We start from the raw sequence: 23,218 nt of genomic DNA, 5'->3' as shown, positions 1-23,218 counted from the left end.
TGTCACTAGTTAATTAAGCTAATTATTTTTAATTAAAACTAATCTGATTTAGTTAACAGAGGGGGCCCACTTATCATTGACTCAGGGGAGTCAAACTGGGGTCAAACCCCTGGTCAGCGGGGCTAATCCCGCCGGTGACTCGACGCCAGCGAGGCCCGAGACGGTGGCGCGGCTCGGAAAACGCCCACAGGGCACGGGCGAGGCCGTTCTTGGGCTCGTTGGAGAGCTCTTGCAGGCGCGCATCTAGTGGTGGTGGAGGCCGGGCCTATGGTGGCTGGAGACAACGACGGTGAGCTCCAAGGCAGCGGCCGGAGTTCGGGCGGGGTTGGTTTCGAGGCTACGGTGCACGGGAGAAGGAGCTGGTGGTGGCTACGGGTTCCTGGTGCTGCGCTGAGAACAACGGCGAGCTTGGCCTCAAGCCACTGTGGCTCTGGCCACGACGGCGCCATGGACGGCAGCGGGGAGCTCTCGGGTGCGGTGAAAATGGCGGCTACAGAGGCCAAACGAGCACGGGAGCTAGGGGAAAAGGAAGACGAGCTCACAGCGGGGTTGGAGAGGGGGTCAGCGAGCTCGGGGAGGTCCTAACGGCGGCGAATCGACCGGAGATGGCTCGGGTGCCCGAGGTTGAAGACGAGGGCGAAGACGGCGTTCGACGGCGTTTGGGGTCGCGTGGGTCGGCGGAGAGGTCCAGGGCAACGAGGCGGAGCTATTGGGCTCGTCGGAGGGGCGAGGGGGTGGCTCTGGTGGCAACTACGGCGATCGGCGGCGAGGAACGCGCTCGGCCATCGCGGGGAAGAGTGAGGGAGACGAGGGGGAGAGTGAGGGAGGATGAGAGGGGAACATGGGGTCGCGTGGCACCCCTAGACGTCTCCGGGACGTCGGCAGAAGCAGGAGGTGGCCGGCGTGTGGCCGCGGACGCCGACCACGTGCTCCGCGTCCTTCTCGCGGGAGGAGGACGACGACTGGTAGCCAGTCGGCTGGGCCGAGCCAGGTGGGCTGGGCCAGCACAGGTAAGGCCCAGGTAGCTTCCCTCTCTCTCTTTTTTTATTTGTTTCTGTTTTTCTAATTAACTACAACAGTTGGGCTTTAAATAAAATACTAAACGTTTCCAAAAATCGTGAAAATAATTGTGGGCTCTGTTTAGAATATTTCCAACAGCAAACATTTATTTCCAGAATTATTTGAGCATTTAAATTATTCTATAGCATTTAAATGCCCAAATTCAAATACTTATGATTTAATTCAATGACCTTCTATTGACCTAGAAAATTGTGCACCAATTTTGCCAGAGGTTTTAATCCAAGACAAAGAGGGTGAACTTTTTAGAAGGGCATTTTAGGTTCATTGAAAATAATTTTAGTAAACCCTAGTTGTTTCTAGGGGGTGTTGGGGGTTTCTGCTTTCCCCATTTCAAATTTAAGAGAGATTTAAACATGATGCACACTCTAATGCTTGAACTAGCTAGGGTGTGACATTTGCTTGGAGAGTCTTTTATGATTTGAGTATTTTCTTGTTAGTCTACACAATCATCCTTGCTTTACACACCTTTTGAGAGAGCCATACATGATTTGGAATTTGATAGATTACTACAGACTGTTCTGTTTTTGATAGATTCTGTTTTTCGTGTGTTGTTTGCTTATTTTGATGAATCTATGGCTAGTAAAATAGTTTATAAACCATAGAGAAGTTGGAATACAGTAGGTTTAACACCAATATAAATAAAGAATGGGTTCATTACAGTACCTTGAAGTGGTCTTTTGTTTTCTTTCGCTAACGGAGCTCCCGAGGTTTCCTAATTTAAGTTTTGTGTTGTGAAGTTTTCATGTTTTGGGTAAAGATTTGATGGATTATGGAACAAGGAGTTGAAAGAGCCTAAGCTTGGGGATGCCCATGGCACCCCCAAGCTAATCTAAGGACACCTAAAAGCCAAAGCTTGGGGATGCCCCGGAAGGCATCCCCTCTTTCGTCTACTTCTATCGGCAACTTTACTTTGAGCTATATTTTTATTCACCACATGATATGTGTTTTGCTTGTTGCGTCTTGTATTATTTGAGTCTTTATTTGTTAGTTTACCACAATCATCCTTGTTGTACACACCTTTTGATAGAGCCATACATGATTTGGAATTTTTTAGAATACTCTATGTGCTTCACTTATATCATTTGAGTTATATAGTTTTGCTCTAGTACTTCACTGATATCATTTAGAGCACGGTGGTGGAATTGTTTTATAGAAACTATTGATCTCTCATGCTTCACTTAGATAATTTTGAGAGTCTTAAATAGCATGGTAATTTTCTTAAATAATCCTAATATGCTTGGTATTCAAGAATAGTAAAAACTTTCTTATGAGTGTGTTGAATGCTATGAGAAGTTTGATGCTTGATAATTGTTTTGAGATATGAATATGGTGATATTAAAGTTGTGCTAGTTGAGTAGTTGTGAATTTGAGAATTACTTGTGTTAAGGTTTGTGATTCCCGTAGCATGCACGTATGGTGAACCGTTATGTGATGATGTCGGAGCATGATTTATTTATTGATTGTCTTCCTTATGAGTGGCGGTCGGGGACGAGCGATGGTCTTTTCCTACCAATCTATCCCCCTAGGAGCATGCGCGTAATACTTCGCTTGGATAACTTGTAGATTTTTGCACTAAGTATATGAGTTCTTTATGAATAATGTTGAGTCCATGGATTATATGCACTTTTCTTCCTTCCACCATTGCTAGCCTCTCTAATACCGTGCACCTTTCGCCGGTATCATACACCCACCATATACCTTCGTCAAAACAGCCACCATACCTACCTATTATGGCATTTCCATAGCCATTCCGAGATATATTGCCATACAACTTTCCACCGTTACGTTTATTATGACACACTCCATCATTGTCATATTGCTTAGCATGATCATGTAGTTGACATCGTATTTGTGGCAAAGCCACCGTTCATAATTCTTTCATACATGTCACTCATGAGTCATTGCATATCCCGGTACACCACCGGAGGCATTCATATAGAGTCATATTTTGTTCTAAGTATCGAGTTGTAATTGTTGAGTTGTAAGAAAATAAAAGTGTGATGATCATCATTATTAGAGCATTGTCCCAGTGAGGAAAGGATGATGGAGACTATGATTCCCCCACAAGTCGGGATGAGACTTCGGACGAAAAAATAAAGAAAAGAGAAAGAAAAGAGGCCATAAAAAAAGAGAACAGGCCCAAATAAAAAAATGAGAGCAAAAGAGAGAAGGGGCAATGCTACTATCCTTTTACCACACTTGTGCTTCAAAGTAGCACCATGTCTTCATAGTAGAGAGTCTCTCATTTCGTCACTTTCATATACTAGTGGGAATTTTCATTATAGAACTTGGCTTGTATATTCCAATGATGGGCTTCCTCAAAATGCCCTAGGTCTTCGTGAGCAAGCAAGTTGGATGCATACCCACTTAGTTTCTTTTTGAGCTTTCATATACTTACAGCTCTAGTGCATCCGTTGCATGGCAATCCCTACTCACTCACATTGATATCTATTGATGGGCATCTCCATAGCCCGTTGATACGCCTAGTTGATGTGAAACTATCTTCTCCATTTTTGTCTTCTCCACAACCACCATTCTGTTCCACTAATAGTGCTATATCCATGGCTCACGCTCATGTATTGCGTGAAGATTGAAAAAGTTTGAGAATGTCAAAAGTATGAAACAATTGCTTGGCTTGTCATCGGGGTTGTGCATGATTTAAATACTTTGTGTGGTGAAGATAGAGCATAGCCAGACTATATGATTTTGTAGGGATAACTTTCTTTGGCCGTGTTATTTTGAGAACACATGATTGCTTTGTTAGTATGCTTGAAGTATTATTATTTTTATGTCAATATTAAACTTTTATCTTGAATCTTTCGGATCTGAATATTCATACCACAAGTAAGATGAATTACACTAAAATTATGCCAAGTAGCATTCCACATCAAAAATTCTGTTTTTATCATTTACCTACTCGAGGACGAGCAGGAATTAAGCTTGGGGATGCTTGATACGTCTCCAACGTATCTATAATTTTTGATTGCTCCATGCTATACTATCTAGTGTTTTGGACATTATTGGGCTTTATTATCCACTTTTATATTATTTTGGGGACTAACCTATTAACCGGAGGCCCAGCCCAGAATTGTTGTTTTTTTTGCCTATTTTAGGGTTTTGAAGAAAAGGAATATCAAACGGAGTCCAAACGGAATGAAACCTTCGGGAACGTGATTTTCTCACCGAACATGATCCAGGAGACTTGGACCCTACGTCAAGAAACAAAGGAGGAGGCCACGAGGTAGGGGCGCGCCTACCCCCCCCCCCCAGGTGCGCCCTCCACCCTCGTGGGGCCCCTGTTGCTCCACCGACATACTCCTTCCTCCTATATATACCTATGTACCCCCAAACGATCAAATACGGAGCCAAAACCCTAATTCCACCACCGTAACTTCCTGTATCCACGAGATCCCATCTTGGGGCCTGTTTCGGAGCTCCGCCGGAGGGGGCATCCATCACGGAGGGCTTCTACATCAACACCATAGCCTCTCCGATGAAGTGTGAGTAGTTGACCTCAGACCTTCGGGTCCATAGTTATTAGCTAGATGGCTTCTTCTCTCTTTTTGGATCTCAATACAATGTTCTCCCCCTCTCTTGTGGATATCTATTCAATGTAATCTTCTTTTTGTGGTGTATTTGTTCAGACTGGTGAATTGTGGGTTTATGATCAAGATTATCTATGAATAATATTTGAATCTTCTCTGAATTCTTTTATGTATGATTGGTTATCTTTGCAAGTCTCTTTGAATTATCAGTTTGGTTTGGCCAACTAGATTGATCTTTCTTGCAATGGGAGAAGTGCTTAGCTTTGGGTTCAATCTTACGGTGTCCTTTCCCAGTGACAGTAGGGGCAGCAAGGCACGTATTGTATTGTTGCCGTCGAGGATAACAAGATGGGTTTTTTATCATATTGCATGAATTTATCCCTCTACATCATGTCATCTTGCTTAAGGCGTTACTCTGTTTTCATGAACTTAATACTCTAGATGCATGCTGGATAGCGGTCGATGAGTGGAGTAATAGTAGTAGATGCAGGCAGGAGTCGGATGCCTATATACATGATCATACCTAGATATTCTCATAACTATGCTCAATTCTATCAATTGCTCAACAGTAATTCGTTCACCCACCGTAAGATACTTATCCTCTTGAGAGAAGCCACTAGTGAAACCTATGGCCCCCGGGTCTATCTTCATCATATTAATCTTCCAATACTTAGTTATTTCCTTTGCTTTTTTACTTTGCTTTTATTTTACTTTGCATCTTTATCATAAAAATACCAAAAATATTATCTTATCATATCTATCAGATCTCACTCTCGTAAGTGACCGTGAAGGGATTGACAACCCCTTATCGTTTTGGTTGCGAGGAGTCATTTGTTTTGTGCAGGTACTAGGGACGCGCGCGCAACCTCTGGATTGATACCTTGGTTCTCAAAAACTGAGGGAAATACTTACGCTACTTTGCTGCATCATCCTTTCCTCTTCAAGGAAATCCAACGCAGTGGTCAAGAGGTAGCACACTACCGCTCGACCACCGCCCATGGGGGTGACTCCCCTCTGGTCCAAGGCGGTTGTTGAGCGGTAGGGAAGCGTTTGGTTCGGTTATTCCCAATGACCGGTAGTACCGTTGCGGTGCCCGGTTGTACCGCGTGCTAGGGTTTCAGCAGCATACCCGTGATTCCTGGTTGTACCAGGGAGAAGAGCGGTTGTACCGCTGCAGTGTAAAAACTGATGTAACGGTTGGATCTCAGGGTTTCCTATATAAAGGGGGTTCTTCCACCTACCCTCTTCACCTCTTGCCTCCCTCTCTCCACCATTAATGCCCTTCAAGATTTCTTGCTCGATGTCTCTCTCTAGCCAATCAAACTTGTTGATTTGCTAGGGATTGAAGGAGGAGACCTAGATCTACACTTCCACCAATGGATATTTGATTCCCCCATACTTTCTTATGTGGATTTTGTTACTCTTGGGTGTTTGAGCACCCTAGATGGTTGAGGTCACCTTGAATCCATATTCCATTGTGGTGAAGCTCCGTGGTTTCGTTGGGAGCCTCCAATTCGGTTGTGGAGAGAGCCCCAACCTTGTTTGTAAAGGTATTGCTTCCGTGTTCACGGGCACCAATAGTGGAATCATGGCATCTCGCATTGTGTGAGGGCGTGAGGAGAATACGGTGGCCCTAGTGGCTTCTTGGGGAGCATTGTGCCTCCACACCGCTCCAAAGGAGACGTACTTCCTCTCAAAGGGAAGGAACTTCGGTAACACATCCTCGTCTCCATCGGTTCCACTCTTGGTCATCTCTTACCTTTACTTGTGCAGCCTTATATTGTGTGAGAAGTGACTTAATAGTTTCTCTCATGAAAATATTATCAGACTAACATATTTGATGGTGTTATATTCAATATGCATGTACATGCGTAGTCTAATAAGAGTTATTTTGCATGGAAAAAGGGGAAATATTTAGTTTGATAATGTAGGATCGAAAGTATGTCTAGAGGGGGTGATTAGACTACTTGACCAAATAAAAATCTAGCCTTTTCCCAATTTTAAGTCTTGGCAGATTTTAGCAGCTTAGCATTAGTCAAGCAATCAACCTACACATGCAAGTCTAAGAGTATAGCAGTGGAATGTAAAACATTGCACATGAAGGTAAAGGGAGGAGTTTGGAGGGAGGAAATGCAATGTAGACATGGAGATTTTTGGCGTGGTTCCGATAGGTGGTGCTATCGTACATCCGCGTTGATGGAGACTTCAGGTAACGGTTGCGCGAGTCCATGGAGGGCTCCACCCACGAAGGGTCCACGAAGAAGCAACCATGTCTATCCCACTATGGCCATCGCCCACGAAGGTCTTGCCTCACTAGGGTAGATCTTCACAAAGTAGGCGATCTCCTTGCCCGTACAAACTACTTGGTTCAACTCCACAATCTTTAAGGAGGCTCCCAAGTGACACCTACCCTAGGTAGATAGCTTCATCATTAGCCCCTGAATGGTTCAGGGTTCGAGTGGATAAGGAGTTGAAAATACTTCCGACTCAATTTTTACGCTTCGGAAGCGTCTTGTTAGGATCAACGAACAACATGATGGCTTCGACTTCTTTTTCAGTCGTCTTGATCCATTCTTAGTTTGTCGAATGAACTTTTTCTGGTAAGTTCTGAGTGTTGATATGAAAGAAATCTTTAGTCTGACAGGTTGCTCTGCAGTTCCCGGATCTTACGGGATTCAATTTTTTGGGAAACGCGCGGGACGGAGGAGGCCGCAGTAATTGGGATGGATTAGGCAGGGGCGCCTCGATCACCGCGCCGCCTTTTTCGCCATGTACCGAGCGGGCGAAAGTTGCGCGATTTGACATGATTGCCCCGGCCCAGTCGTCGGTCAATCGGAAATGACTCCATATAAGACGTCGGGCTGGGGGATTTTGCACAGTGCGCCTCAGATTCTCCTTCTTCCTCCTCTGCTCCTCCACTGCTCCCGTCTCCACTCTCGGCGCCACCGCCCACCTCGAGCCCATTCCGCCGTAATGGGGAAGGACAAGACCGCCACCCAGGAGCGTACGAAGAAAGCGACAGCAAAGGCGAAGGGGAAGAAGACGAGCCAGGGCGGGTCATCGTCGAGATCTGCTCTGCCGCGCGGCTGGATCCAGGGTGACTGGATCCGGTCGACCATCGTGAAGGAGGACATGGAGGATCTGGTGGACGGAGGACTGATTGCCCATGAATCCTGGCGGCTTCCGGGGGACGAGACTGAGCCGCATGCACAAGAGGGTGAGTGTGTCCTGCTTGCCATCCATGTCGACCATGAATTTTCCTTGCCTCCCCATCCTTTCTTCCGAGGGTTTCTGAATTTCTTCGGGGCTCAACTTCATCACTTCTCCCCCAACACTATCACATATCTAGCTGCCTATGTCTCCATGTGCGAGAATTTTCTGGGATGTCGACCACATTGGGGTCTGTTCAAGCACATTTTCACCTGCCGCTCCGAGTCGGTAAAGAAAGCCAATCTGAGTGATGAGAGGACACATGTGATTCAGATGTGTGGGGGTTTAGGGATCCAAATGAGAAACAAAAGCACTTTCCCTGCCATGATTCTTCCCGATTCCGGCAGGGGGTGGCAGTCGACCTGGTTCTACTGTAAGGATGAACCGACTCCTGGCCAGTCGACTGGTCTCCCTCCGTATTCCACTGACCGAGTAGAGAAGCCTTCTTCGTTGAGAGTGACTCCAAAGGAGAAAGAGGAGGTTGCTATGTTGGTCGAGCGAGTGGTACAACTTGTCCGTGATGGCGTGACCGGTATGGATTTACTAGAATCTTTCATGTGTCGACGCATTCAACCTCTCCAAGCTCGTGACCACCCAATGTGGTTGTACTCGGGCGTTGAGGACACCACTCAGATCCATCCGGAAGCAGTCAGTGCAGAGACGATGGAGTTATGGCTGCAAGGCATCACTGGGAATAAGGACAACCCCATGGGGTCTAGAAGGGTTCTCCCACTCGACAACACCACTTAGCCAGACAAGGTTTGTTTCTTTCCTTCTGAGTATGTTTTGCTCTGACATGCGTTACCTTTGGAGATTGACAAATATCCACTCGACTCTATCCTTTGCAGACCTTCACTGAACTGTACTTGATGCCCAACGGAGAACAAGAGCAAGAGGGAGAGGTGAGTGGGGGTGACAGTGGCGACTGGCACTCAGACAGGGATGGGGACAAGGAGAGCGAAGACTCAAGCAGTGGCGAGGAAGTTGACTCTCCGCCTCGGACAGAGAGGCGCTCCAAGCAGAGGCAGGACCCAGCAAGAACTCAGGGCAAAACGACTCCTCTGACTGGTCAGCCTTTAAAGCGCACTCGGACGACTTCCCCTATGCTGACTGAGAAGGCTCCAAAGTAGCAAAAAGTTGCAGAACCAAAGCCTCGGAAGACCCTGCCCAAGATCAAGATCAATGTCCCTGTCGCTTCTGTGTAAGTGTCTTGCATCTACTTTTCAATCGAGGATTTGTGTTGTCGACTCTCTTTCTCATTTGTCCGAGTGAATGTTGAAACTTGCAGAGCTGCTACTTCTGGGACTTCTGCTTACAAGGATGGTGATGAGGATGTAGAAGACATGGTCACTTCTAACCCGGGTATGACTTTTGCAAACTTGTCTTTGTTTTCTCAGCCATCTTGTTGACCGACTGAATTCCGACGACTAACTCTTTTTGCAGCTCCTCCCCATGTCATTGATCTTCTGGATGACGACGAGGATGTGCCGCTGAGGCCCAGGAGGAATAAGAAGGCATCAACTGGCAAGACGTCCCAATCGGTGCCGGTGGCGGAGCCAGTGATTCAACAGCCTGAATATGTGACTCGAGCTTCTATTACTTTCGTTGCTCCAGTATTGAGTGAACGCCCCACATCATCGACCGCACTAGTGCTTGCTTCAACTATCCAGCCCCATGCCCCGGAACTTCAAGCTGTCGTGACTGAACCGTCAACCCCGTTCTTCACTACTCATCATGTTCCAGAAGACCAGGCAGGTGCCACTGCAAAAGCCATACGCCAAGCTAGCATAATGATGGAGCGGGTGAAGGTGGTGCATGAAAACAGTTAGGCTGCTTATGACGCCGGCGCGGCCCTTCGAGCCAATGTCCAGGTAAGTTGGCTTCTGATACGTCTCCAATGTACCTATAATTTTTTATTGTTCCATGCTATTATATTATCAACCTTGGATGCTTTATATGCATTTATATGTTATTTTATATGATTTTTGGGACTAACCTATTAACCTAGAGCCGAGTGCCAGTTTATGTTTTTTCCTTGTTTTAGAGTATCACAGAAAAGGAAAATCAAATGGAGTCCAATTGACCTGAAACTTCACGGAACTTATTTCTGGACCAGAAGAAGCCCACGGAGTATCAGAGTTGGACCAGGAGAGTCCCGGGCTGCCCACGAGGGTGGGGGGCGCGCCCACCCCCTGGGCGCCCCTTGCCTCATGGACAGCCCGGAGGTCCACCGACGTACTTCTTCCTCCCATATATACCCATATACCCTAAACACTTTGGGGAGCACAATAGATCGGGAGTTCCACCGCCAGAAGCCTTCGTAGTCACCGAAAACCAATCTAGACCCATTCCGGCACCCTGCCGGAGGGGCGAATCCCTCTCCGGTGGCTATCTTCATCATCCCGGTGCTCTCCATGATGAGGAGGGAGTAGTTCTCCCTCAGGGCTGAGGGTATGTACCAGTAGCTATGTGTTTGATCTCTCTCTCTCGTGTTCTTGAGGTGATACGATCTTGATGTATCACGAGCTTTGCTATTATAGTTGGATTTTATGATGTTTCTCCCCCTCTACTCTCTTGTAATGGATTGAGTTTTCCCTTTGAAGTAATCTTATCGGATTGAGTCTTTAAGGATTTGAGAACACTTGATGTATGTCTTGCGTGGGATACCCGTGGTGACAATGGGGTATTCTATTGATCCACTTGATGTATGTTTTGGTGATCAACTTGCGGGTTCCGCCCATGAACCTATGCATAGGGGTTGGCACACGTTTTCGTCTTGACTCTCCGGTAGAAACTTTGGGGAACTCTTTGAAGTTCTTTGTGTTGGTTGAATAGATGAATCTGAGATTGTGTGATGCATATCGTATAATCATACCCACGGATACTTGAGGTGACATTAGGGTTTTGGTTGATTTGTGTCTTAAGGTGTTATTCTAGTACGAACTCTAGGGCTGTTTGTGACACTTATAGGAATAGCCCAACGGATTGATTGGAAAGAATAACTTTGAGGTGGTTTCGTACCCTACCATAATCTCTTCGTTTGTTTTCCGCTATTAGTGACTTTGGAGTGACTCTTTGTTGCATGTCGAGGGATAGTTATATGATCCAATTATGTTATTATTGTTGAGAGAACTTGCACTAGTGAAAGTATGAACCCTAGGCCTTGTTTCAACGCATTGCAATACCGTTTGTGCTCACTTTTATCATCAGTTGCCTTGCTCTTTTTATAATTTCAGATTACAAAAACCTATATCTACTATCCATATACCACTTGTATCACCATCTCTTTGCCGAACTAGTGCACCTATACAATTTACCATTGTATTGGGTGTGTTGGGGACACAAGAGACTCTTTGTTATTTGGTTGCAGGGTTGCTTGAGAGAGACCATCTTCATCCTACGCCTCTTGAGCGAAATTTGCTACTGTCCTACAAACCTAAGCACTTGGAGGCCCAACAACGTCTACAAGAAGAAGGTTGTGTAGTATACATCAAGCTCTTTTCTAGCACCGTTGCCGGGGAGGTTAGCGCTTGATGGTATATCTTTAGATCTTGCAATCGAATCTTTTTGTTTCTTGTTTTATCACTAGTTTAGTTTATAAAAAGAAAATTACAAAAAAATGGAATTAAGTTTGCCTCATACGCTTCATCTTGTCAATATCTTTCGTGAGTATGATGGAAAGGAAAATTTATCCAAAGTGTTAGAAGAAGAATACATTAAAATGTTTGGCACTAAATCTTTGAATGATGAGGATGATTGCAATGTTGTTAGTATGAATTCCTTGAATATCCATGATGCTAATGATATGCAAAGCCACAAGCTTGGGGAAGCTATGTTTGATGAAGATGATATTTTTTGTCCCCCAAGTTTTGATGAGCAAATTTATTATGATGAAATCATGCCTCCTATCTATGATGATTATTGTGATGACACGTATGCTTTAAAGAATAATGATAACAATGAAACTTGTCATCTTGATTTCAATTTTCAATCCCATGATAGTTATTTTATTGAGTTTGCTCCCACTACTATTCATGAGAAGAAATTTGCTTATGTGGAGAGTAATAAAAATTCTATGCTTGTAGATCATGAAAAGAATTCTTTATGTGATGGTTATATTGTTGAATTCATTCATGATGCTACTGAAAATTATTATGAGGGAGGAATATATGCTTGTAGGAATTGCAATAATATCAAGTTTCCTCTCTATGTGCTGAAAATCTTGAAGTTATCCTTGTTTTACCTTCCTATGCAAGTTGATTCTTGTTCCCACAAGTTGTTTGCTCACAAAATCCCTATGCATAGGAAGTGGGTTAGACTTAAATGTGCTAGTCATATTCTTCATGATGCTCTCTTTATGTTTAAATTCTTATCTTTTATGTGAGCATCATTGAAATCATCATGCCTAGCTAGGGGCATTAAACAATAGCGCTTGTTGGGAGGCAACCCAATTTTATTTTTGTTCTTTACTTTTTGCTCATGTTTAGTAATAAATAATTCATCTAGACTCTGTTTAGATGTGGTTTTATGTCTTTAATTAGTGTTTGTGCCAAGTAGAACCTTTGGGAAGACTTGTGGAAAGTCTTTGCGATCTTGCTGTAAAAAATAGAAACTTTAGCGCTCACGAGAATTGCTGCCATTTTTTACTGGAGAGTGCTATTTAGTTAATTCTTTCTGAAGATGATTAATAGACAAATTACTCAGGTCCACCAATTTATTTGAGAATTTTATGAGTTCCAGAAGTATATGTTTGATACAGATTACTACAGACTTTTCTGTTTTTGACATATTCTGTTTTCTATGTGTTGTTTGCTTATTTTGATGAATCTATGAGTAGTATCGGAGGGTATGAACCATAGAGAATATGGAATAAAGTAGATATTACACCAATATGAATTTATAATGAGTTCATTACAGTACCTTATGATGATGATATGCTTTCTTATACTAACGGAGCTTACGAGTTTTATGTTAAGTTTTGTGTTGTGAAGTTTTCAAGTTTTGGGTAAAGATTCGATGGACTATGGAATAAGGAGTGGCAAGAGCCTAAGCTTCAGGATGCCCAAGGCACCCCAAGGTAATATTCAAGGACAACCAAGAGCCTAAGCTTGGGGATGCCCCGGAAGGCATCCCCTCTTTCGTCTTCGTTCATCGGTAACTTTACTTGGAGCTATATTTTTATTCGCCACATGATATGTGTTTTGCTTGGAGCATCATTTTATTTAATTTTGTTTTGCTTCCTGTTTGAATAAAATACCAAGATCTTAAATTATTAAATGTTAGAGAGTCTTCATATAGTTGCATAATTGTTTGACTACTGATTAATCTTCACTTATATCTTTCGGAGTAGTTTGTCGTTTGCTCTAGTGCTTCACTTATATCTTTTTAGAGCACGGTGGTGGTTTTATTTTGAAGAATTAGATGAACTCTCGTGCTTCACTTATATTATTTTGAGAGTCTTTAGAACATCATGGTAGTTTTCTTTGGTTATGAAACTAGTCCTATTATGATGGGCATCCAAGAGGGATATAATAAAAACTTTCATATAGAGTGCATTGAATACTATGAGAAGTTTGATACTTGATGATTGTTTTGAGATATGAGGATGGTAATATTAGAGTCATGCTAGTTGAGTAGTTGTGAATTTGATAAATACTTGTGTTGAAGTTTGTGATTCCCGTAGCATGCACGTATGGTGAACCGTTATGTGATGAAGTCGGAGCATGATTTATTTATTGATTGTCTTCCTTATGAGTGGTGGTCGGGGACGAGCGATGGTCTTTTCCTACCAATCTATCCCCCTAGGAGCATGCGCATAGTACTTTGTTTCGATAACTAATAGATTTTTGCAATAAGTTTGTGAGTTCTTTATGACTAATGTTGAGTCCATGGATTATACGCACTCTCACCCTTCCACCATTGCTAGCCTCTCTAGTACGGTGCAACTTTCGCCGGTACCATAAAACCACCATATACCTTCCTCAAAACAGCCACCATACCTACCTATTATGGCATTTCCATAGCCATTCCGAGATATATTGCCATGCAACTTTCCACCGTTCCTTTTATTATGAAACGCTTCATCATTGTCATATTGTGTTGCATGATCATGTAGTTGACATCGTATTTGTGGCAAAGCCACCGTTCATAATTCTTTCATACATGTCACTCATGAATCATTGCACATCCCGGTACACCGCCGGAGGCATTCATATAGAGTCATATTTTGTTCTAAGTATCGAGTTGTAATTCTTGAGTTGTAAGTAAATAAAAGTGTGATGATCATCATTATTAGAGCATTGTCCCAGTGAGGAAAGGATGATGGAGACTATGATTCCCCCCACAAGTTGGGATGAGACTCCGGACGAAAAAGAAAAAAAGAGAAAAAAGACGCCATAAAAACAGAAAAGGCCCAAATAAAAAAATAAAATGAAAAATGAAAAATGAAAAAAATGAGAGAAAAAGAGAGAAGGGACAATGCTACTATCCTTTTACCACACTTGTGCTTCAAAGTAGCACCATGATCTTCATGATAGAGAGTCTCCTATGTTGTCACTTTCATATACTAGTGGGAATCTTTCATTATAGAACTTGGCTTGTATATTCCAATGATGGGCTTCCTCAAAATGCCCTAGGTCTTCGTGAGCAAGCGAGTTGGATGCACACCCACTAGTTTCTTTTGTTGAGATTTCATACATTTATAGCTCTAGTGCATTCGTTGCATGGCAATCCCTACTCACTCACGTTGATATCTATTGATGGGCATCTCCATAGCCCGTTGATACACCTAGTTGATGTTAAACTATCTTCTCCCTTTTTGTCTTCTCCACAACCACCATTCTATTCCACCTATAGTGCTATGTCCATGGCTCACGCTCATATATTGCGTGAAGATTGAAAAAGTTTGAGAACATCAAAAGTATGAAACAATTGCTTGGCTTGTCATCGGGGTTGTGCATGATTTGAATACGTTGTTTGGTGAAGATGGAGCATAGCCAGACTATTTGATTTTGTAGGGATAACTTTCTTTGGCCATGTTATTTTGAAGAGACATAATTTCTTAGTTAGTATGCTTGAAGTATTATTATTTCTTTGTCAATATTAAACTTTTGTCTTGAATCTTATGAATCTGAATATTCTTGCCACATTAAAGAAGAATTACTTAGAGAAATATGTTGGGTAGCATTCCACATCAGAAATTCTGTTTTTATCATTTACCTACTCGAGGACGAGCAGGAATTAAGCTTGGGGATGCTGATACGTCTCCAACGTATCTATAATTTTTGATTGTTCCATGCTATTATATTATCAACCTTGGATGTTTTATATGCATTTATATGCTATTTTATATGATTTCTGGGACTAGCCTATTAACCTAGAGCCCAGTGCCAGTTTCTGGTTTTTCCTTGTTTTAGAGTATCACAGAAAAGGAAAATCAAACGGAGTCCAATTGACCTGAAACTTCATGGGACTTATTTTTGAACTAGAAGAAGTCAACGGAGTATCGGAGTTGCACCAGGAGAGTCCCGGGCTGCCCACGACGATGGGGGCGCACCCACCCCCCTGGGCGCGCCCCCTGCCTCGTGAACAGCCCGGAGGTCCACCGACGTACTTCTTCCTCCCATATATACCCATATACCCTAAAAACTTTGGGGAGCACAATAAATCGGGAGTTCCGCCGCCAGAAGCCTCCGTAGCCACCAAAAACCAATCTAGACCCGTTCCGGCACCCTGCCGGAGGGGGAATCCCCCTTCGGTGGCTATCTTCATCATCCCGGTGCTCTCCATGACGAGGAGGGAGTAGTTCTCCCTCGGGGCTGAGGGTATGTACCAGTAGCTATGTGTTTGATCTCTCTCTCTCTCTCTCTCTCTCGTGTTCTTGAGGTGATACAATCTTGATCTATCGTGAGCTTTGCTATTATAGTTGGATCTTATGATGTTTCTCCCCCTCTACTCTCATGTAATGGATTGAGTTTTCCCTTTGAAGTTATCTTATCGGATTGATTCTTTAAAGATTTGAGACCACTTGATGTATGTCTTGCGTGGGATACCTGTGGTGACAGTGGGGTATTCTATTGATCCACTTGATTTATGTTTTGGTGATCAACTTGCGGGTTCCGCCCATGAACCTATGCATAGGGGTTGGCACACGTTTTCGTCTTGACTCTCCGGTAGAAACTTTGTGGCACTCTTTGAAGTTCTTTGTATTGGTTGAATAGATGAATCTGAGATTGTGTGATGCATATCGTATAATCATACCCACGGATACTTGAGGTGATATTGGAGTATCTAGGTGACATTAGGGTTTTGGTTGATTTGTGTCTTAAGGTGTTATTCTAATACAAACTCTAGGGATGTTTGTGACACTTATAGGAATAGCCCAACGGATTGATTGGAAAGAATAACTTTGAGGTGGTTTCGTACCCTACCATAATCTCTTCGTTTGTTTCCGCTATTAGTGACGTTGGAGTGACTCTTTGTTGCATGTCGAGGGATAGTTATATGATCCAATTATGTTATTATTGTTGAGAGAACTTGCACTAGTGAAAGTATGAACCCTAGGCCTTGTTTCAACGCATCGCAATACCATTTGTACTCACTTTTATCATCATTTTCCTTGCTGTTTTTATAATTTCATATTACAAAAACCTATATCTACTATCCATATACCACTTGTATCACCATCTCTTCGCCGAACTAGTGCACCTATACAATTTACCATCGTATTGGGTGTGTTGGGGACACAAGAGACTCTTTGTTATTTGGTTGCAGGGTTGCTTGAGAGATACCATCTTCATCCTATGCCTCTTGAGCGAAATTTGCTACTGTCCTACAAACCTCTGTACTTGGAGGCCCAACAACGTCTACAAGAAGAAGGTTGTGTAGTATACATCAAGCTCTTTTCTGGCGCCGTTGCCGGGGAGGTTAGCGCTTGATAGTATATCTTTAGATCTTGCAATCGAATCTTTTTGTTTCTTGTTTTATCACTAGTTTAGTTTATAAAAATAAAATTACAAAAAAATGGAATTAAGTTTGCCTCATACACTTCATCTTGTCAATATCTTTCATGAGTATGATGGAAAGGAAAATTTATCCAAAGTGTTAGAAGAAGAATGCATTAAAATGTTTGGCACTAAATCTTTGAATGATGAGCATGATTGCAATGTTGTTAGTATGAATTCCTTGAATATCCATGATGCTAATGATATGCAAAGCCACAAGCTTGGGGAAGTTATGTTTGATGAAGATGATATTTTTTGTCCCCCAAGTTTTGATGAGCAAATTTATTATGATGAAATCATGCCTCCTATCTATGATGATTATTGTGATGACACGTATGCTTTAAAGAATAATGATAACAATGAAACTTGTCATCTTGATTTCAATTTTCAATCCCATGATATTTATTTTATTGAGTTTGCTCCCACTACTATTCATGAGAAGAAATTTGCTTATGTGGAGAGTAATAAAAATTCTATGCTTGTAGATCATGAAAATAATGCTTTATGTGATGGTTATATTGTTTAATTCATTCATGATGCTACTGAAAATTATTATGAGGGAGGAATATATGCTTGTAGGAATTGCAATAATATCAAGTTTCCTCTTATGTGCTGAAAATCTTGAAGTTATCCTTGTTTTACCTTCCTATGCAAGTTGATTCTTGTTCCCACAAGTTGTTTGCTCAAAAAATCCCTATAAATAGGAAGTGGGTTAGACTTAAATGTGCTAGTCATATTCTTCATGATGCTCTCTTTATGTTTAAATTCTTATCTTTTATGTGAGCATCATTGAAATCATCATGCCTAGCTAGGGGCATTAAACAATAGCGCTTGTTGGGAGGCAACCCAATTTTATTTTTGTTCTTTACTTTTTGATCCTGTTTAGTAATAAATAATTCATCTAGCCTCTGTTTAGATGTGGTTTTATGTCTTTAATTAGTGTTTGTGCCAAGTAGAACCTTTGGGAAGACTAGGGGAAAGTCTTTGCGATCTTGCTGTAAAAAACAGAAACTTTAGCGCTCACGAGAATTGCTGCCATTTTTTACTAGAGAGTGCTATTTAGTTAATTCTTTTTGCAGATTATTAATAGACAAATTACTCAGGTCCACCAATTTATTTGAGAATTTTATGAGTTCCAGAAGTATACGTTTGATACAGATTACTACAGACTTTTCTGTTTTTGACATATTATGTTTTCTATGTGTTGTTTGCTTATTTTGATGAATCTATGAGTAGTATCGGAGGGTATGAACCATAGAGAAGATGGAATAAAGTAGATATTACACGAATATGAATTTATAATGAGTTCATCACAGTACCTTATGATGGTGATCTGCTTTCTTATACTAACGGAGCTTACGAGTTTTATGTTAAGTTTTGTGTTGTCAAGTTTTCAAGTTTTGGGTAAACATTCGATGGACTATGGAGTAAGGAGTGGCAAGAGCCTAAGCTTCGGGATGCCCAAGGCACCCCAAATTAATATTCAAGGACAACCAAGAGCCTAAGCTTGGGGATGCCCCGGAAGACATCCCCTCTTTCGTCTTCGTTCATCGATAACTTTACTTGGAGCTATATTTTTATTCGCCACATGATATGTGTTTTGCTTGGAGCGTCATTTTATTTCATTTTGTTTTGCTTTCTGTTTGAATAAAATACCAATAACTGAAATTATTAAATGTTAGAGAGTCTTCATATAGTTGCATAATTGTTTGACTACTCATTAATCTTCACTTATATCTTTCAGAGTAGTTTGTCGTCTGCTCTAGTGCTTCACTTATATCTTTTAGAGCACGATGGTGGTTTTATTTTGAAGAATTAGATGAACTCTCATTCTTAACTTATATTATTTTGAGAGTCTTTAGAACATCATGGTAGTTTTCTTTGGTTATGAAACTAGTCCTATTATGATGGGCATCCAAGAGGGATATAATAAAAACTTTCATATAGAGTGCATTGAATACTATGAGAAGTTTGATACTTGATGATTGTTTTGAGCTATGAGGATGGTAATATTAGAGTCATGTTAGTTGAGTAGTTGTGAATTTGAGAAATACTTGTGTTGAAGTTTGTGATTCCCGTAGCATGCACGTATGGTGAACCGTTATGTGATGAAGTCGGAGCATGATTTATTTATTGATTGTCTTCCTTATGAGTGCTGGTCGGGGACGAGCGATGGTCTTTTCCTACCAATCTATCCCCCTAGGAGCATGCGCATAGTAATTTGTTTCGATAACTAATAGATTTTTGCAATAAGTTTGTGAGTTCTTTATGACTAATGTTGAGTCCATGGATTATACGCACTCTCACCCTTCCACCATTGCTAGCCTCTCTAGTACGGTGCAACTTTCGCCGGTACCATAAAACCACCATATACCTTCCTCAAAACAGCCACCATACCTACCTATTATGGCATTTCCATAGCCATTCCGAGATATATTGCCATGCAACTTTCCACCGTTCCTTTTATTATGAAACGCTTCATCATTGTCATATTGCGTTGCATGATCATGTAGTTGACATCGTATTTGTGGCAAAGCCACCGTTCATAATTCTTTCATACATGTCACTCATGAATCATTGCACATCCCGGTACACTGCCGGAGGCATTCATATAGAGTCATATTTTGTTCTAAGTATCGAGTAGTAATTCTTGAGTTGTAAGTAAATAAAAGTGTGATGATCATCATTACTAGAGCATTGTCCCAGTGAGGAAAGGCTGATGGAGACTATGATTCCCCCACAAGTTGGGATGAGACTCCGGACGAAAAGGAAAAAAAAAGAAAAAAGAGGCCATAAAAAACAGAAAAGGCCCAAATAAAAAAATGAAAAATGAAAAAATGAAAAAAATGAGAGAAAAAGAGAGAAGGGACAATGCTACTATCCTTTTACCACACTTGTGCTTCAAAGTAGCACCATGATCTTCATGATAGAGAGTCTCCTATGTTGTCACTTTCATATACTAGTGGGAATCTTTCATTATAGAACTTGGCTTGTATATTCCAATGATGGGCTTCCTCAAAATGCCCTAGGTCTTCATGAGCAAGCGAGTTGGATGCACACCCACAAGTTTCTTTTGTTGAGATTTCATACATTTATAGCTCTAGTGCATCCGTTGCATGGCAATCCCTACTCACTCACGTTGATATCTATTGATGGGCATCTCCATAGCCCGTTGATATGCCTAGTTGATGTTAAACTATCTTCTCCCTTTTTGTCTTCTCCACAACCACCATTCTATTCCACCTATAGTGCTATGTCCATGGCTCACGCTCAAGTATTGCGTGAAGATTGAAAAAGTTTGAGAACATCAAAAGTATGAAACAATTGCTTGGCTTGTCATCGGGGTTGTGCATGATTTAAATATGTTGTGTGGTGAAGATGGAGCACAGCCAGACTATATGATTTTGTAGGGATAACTTTCTTTGGCCATGTTATTTTGAAGAGACATAATTGCTTAGTTAGTATGCTTGAAGTATTATTATTTCTTTGTCAATATTAAACTTTTGTCTTGAATCTTATGGATCTGAATATTCTTGCCACAATAAAGAAGAATTACTTAGAGAAATATGTTGGGTAGCATTCCACATCAAAAATTCTGTTTTTATCATTTACCTACTCGAGGACGAGCAAGAATTAAGCTTGGGGATGCTGATACGTCTCCAACGTATCTATTATTTTTTATTGTTCCATGCTATTATATTATCAACCTTGGATGTTTTATATGCATTTATATGCATTTATATGCTATTTTATGATTTTTGTGACTAGCCTATTAACCTAGAGCCCAGTGCCAGTTTCTGGTTTTTCCTTGTTTTAGAGTATCGCAGAAAAGGAAAATCAAACGGAGTCCAATTGACCTGAAACTTCATGGAACTTATTTTTGGACTAGAAGAAGTCCACGAAGTATCGGAGTTGGACCAGGAGAGTCCCGGGCTGCCCACGAGGGTGGGGGGCGTGCCCACCCCCTGGGCGCGCCCCCCTGCCTCGTGGACAGCCCGGAGGTCCACCGACATACTTCTTCCTCCCATATATACCCATATACCCTAAAAACTTCGGGGAGCACAATAGGTCGGGAGTTCCGCGGCCAGAAGCCTCCGTAGCCACCGAAAACCAATCTAGACCCGTTCCGGCACCCTGCCGAAGGGGAAATCCATCTCCGGTGGCTATCTTCATCATCCCGGTGCTCTCCATGATGAGGAGGGAGTAGTTCTCCCTCGGGGCTGAGGGTATGTACCAGTAGCTATGTGTTTGGTCTCTCTCTCTCTCTCTCGTGTTCTTGAGGTGATACAATCTTGATCTATCGCGAGCTTTGCTATTATAGTTGGATCTTATGATGTTTCTCCCCCTCGAGTTTTCCCTTTGAAGTTATCTTATCGGATTGAGTCTTTAAGGATTTGAGAACACTTGATGTATGTCTTGCGTGGGATACCCGTGGTGACAATGGGGTATTCTATTGGTCCACTTGATGTATGTTTTGGTGATCAACTTGCGGGTTCCGCCCATGAACCTATGCATAGGGGTTGGCACACGTTTTCATCTTGACTCTCCGGTAGAAACTTTGGGGCACTCTTTGAAGTTCTTTGTATTGGTTGAATAGATGAATCTGAGATTGTGTGATGCATATCATATAATCATACCCACGGATACTTGAGGTGATACTGGAGTATCTAGGTGACATTAGGGTTTTGGTCGGTTTGTGTCTTAAGGTGTTATTCTAGTATGAACTCTAGGGCTGTTTGTGACACTTATAGGAATAGCCCAACGGATTGATTGGAAAGAATAACTTTGAGGTGGTTTCGTACCCTACCATAATCTCTTCGTTTGTTTTCCGCTATTATTGACTTTGGAGTGACTCTTTGTTGCATGTCGAGGGATAGTTATATGATCCAATTATGTTATTATTGTTGAGAGAACTTGCACTAGTGAAAGTATGAACCCTAGGCCTCGTTTCAACGCATTGCAATACCGTTTGTGCTCACTTTTATCATTAGTTACCTTGTTGTTTTTCTACTTTCAGATTACAAAAACCTGTATCTACTATCCATATACCACTTGTATCACCATCTCTTCGCCGAACTAGTGCACGTATATAATTTACCGTTGTATTGGGTGTGTTGGGGACACAAGAGACTCTTTGTTATTTGGTTGCAGGGTTGTTTGGGAGAGACCATCTTCATCCTACGCCTCCTACGGATTGATAAACCTTTGGTCATCCACTTGAGGGAAATTTGCTACTGTCCTACAAACCTCTGCACTTGGAGGCCCAACAACGTCTATAAGAAGAAGGTTGTGTAGTAGACATCAGCTTCCGACTGAACTCTTATCTTGTTGCTTGTTCTGTTAGGATATGCTACCTGAAAACTTTTCTTTGTGCATCCTCCTGTTATTCTGCACTTCGCTTTCGTGCACTCATTGGGTGTTTGAATTTATGTCGAGTAACTTTCCCAGTTGAGTCGACTAGGTTGTGTTGGTTGTAGTTCTGGGTTAGTGGGGGCACGCATAGTGCACCCACTGGGTGTAGTCCCCGAGGCCACTGTCGAATGTGTGATTCAGCGGAGGTCTTGATAAAAAATGTCTTTATTGTTTCACACTTCCACTCGGTCTGGGCAGACCATGTCGAGTGGAATCCGAACCAGTGGGGGCACACTAAGTGCACCCACTGGGTGTAGTCCCCGAGACCACAGTTGACTGCAGGCAGATGGTTGGGGTCTGAGAATGTCTTTTGTTGACTTCAAAAAAATAACCTCGATCTTCTTCTCTCTCTTTTTTACTCTTCCACCCGGTCTGGTCGGACCATGTCGAGTGGAACCCGAACCAGTGGGGGCACGCTAAGTGCACCCACTGGGTGTAGTCCCCGAGACTACTGTAGAATGTTTTGATTCTGCAGTAGTCTTAGAGCTCTATTCACTCGGAAGCGACTGATCTTTGATCTTGTTTACTGATGTACCTTTTTGCTGACTTCAGGAATCCTGTGAGTTCATCTCCAAATTTTCTGAATTCGAGGAGAAGCAGAGACAACTCAATCTCGACTTGGAGCTGGCTAAGCAGAACTTGCGGAAGGCCAAAGATGAAACAGCTGGTATGGAAGGTAATCGACTGGTGGATTGTTTATCTTGGCCGACCCACAAGTCATCTCCTTGTTCTTCTGTATGACCCAAGTACATATCTTCTAGAGAAAATGAAGTAGGCTCTGGCGAAAAAGGACCTCGATCTTGCTGCTGCACAAAAGGAGGCTCGGGAGAAGACTACGCTTGCTGACAAGAAGCTGGCTTTAGTCGGTGTGCTGGAGGAAGAGAACACCAAGTTGAAGACGTCCCTTAACGAGTCCAACTGAGAAGTGACTCGTCTGAAGAAAGACAAGGTGGCTTTGAACAAGAATAT

The sequence above is a fragment of the Triticum aestivum genome, chromosome 7A (assembly GCF_018294505.1).
Source record: "Triticum aestivum cultivar Chinese Spring chromosome 7A, IWGSC CS RefSeq v2.1, whole genome shotgun sequence".
Taxonomy (NCBI): Eukaryota; Viridiplantae; Streptophyta; class Magnoliopsida; order Poales; family Poaceae; genus Triticum; species Triticum aestivum.
The sequence above is the reverse complement of the archived record's forward strand: the minus strand, read 5'-3'. Positions refer to the sequence as shown.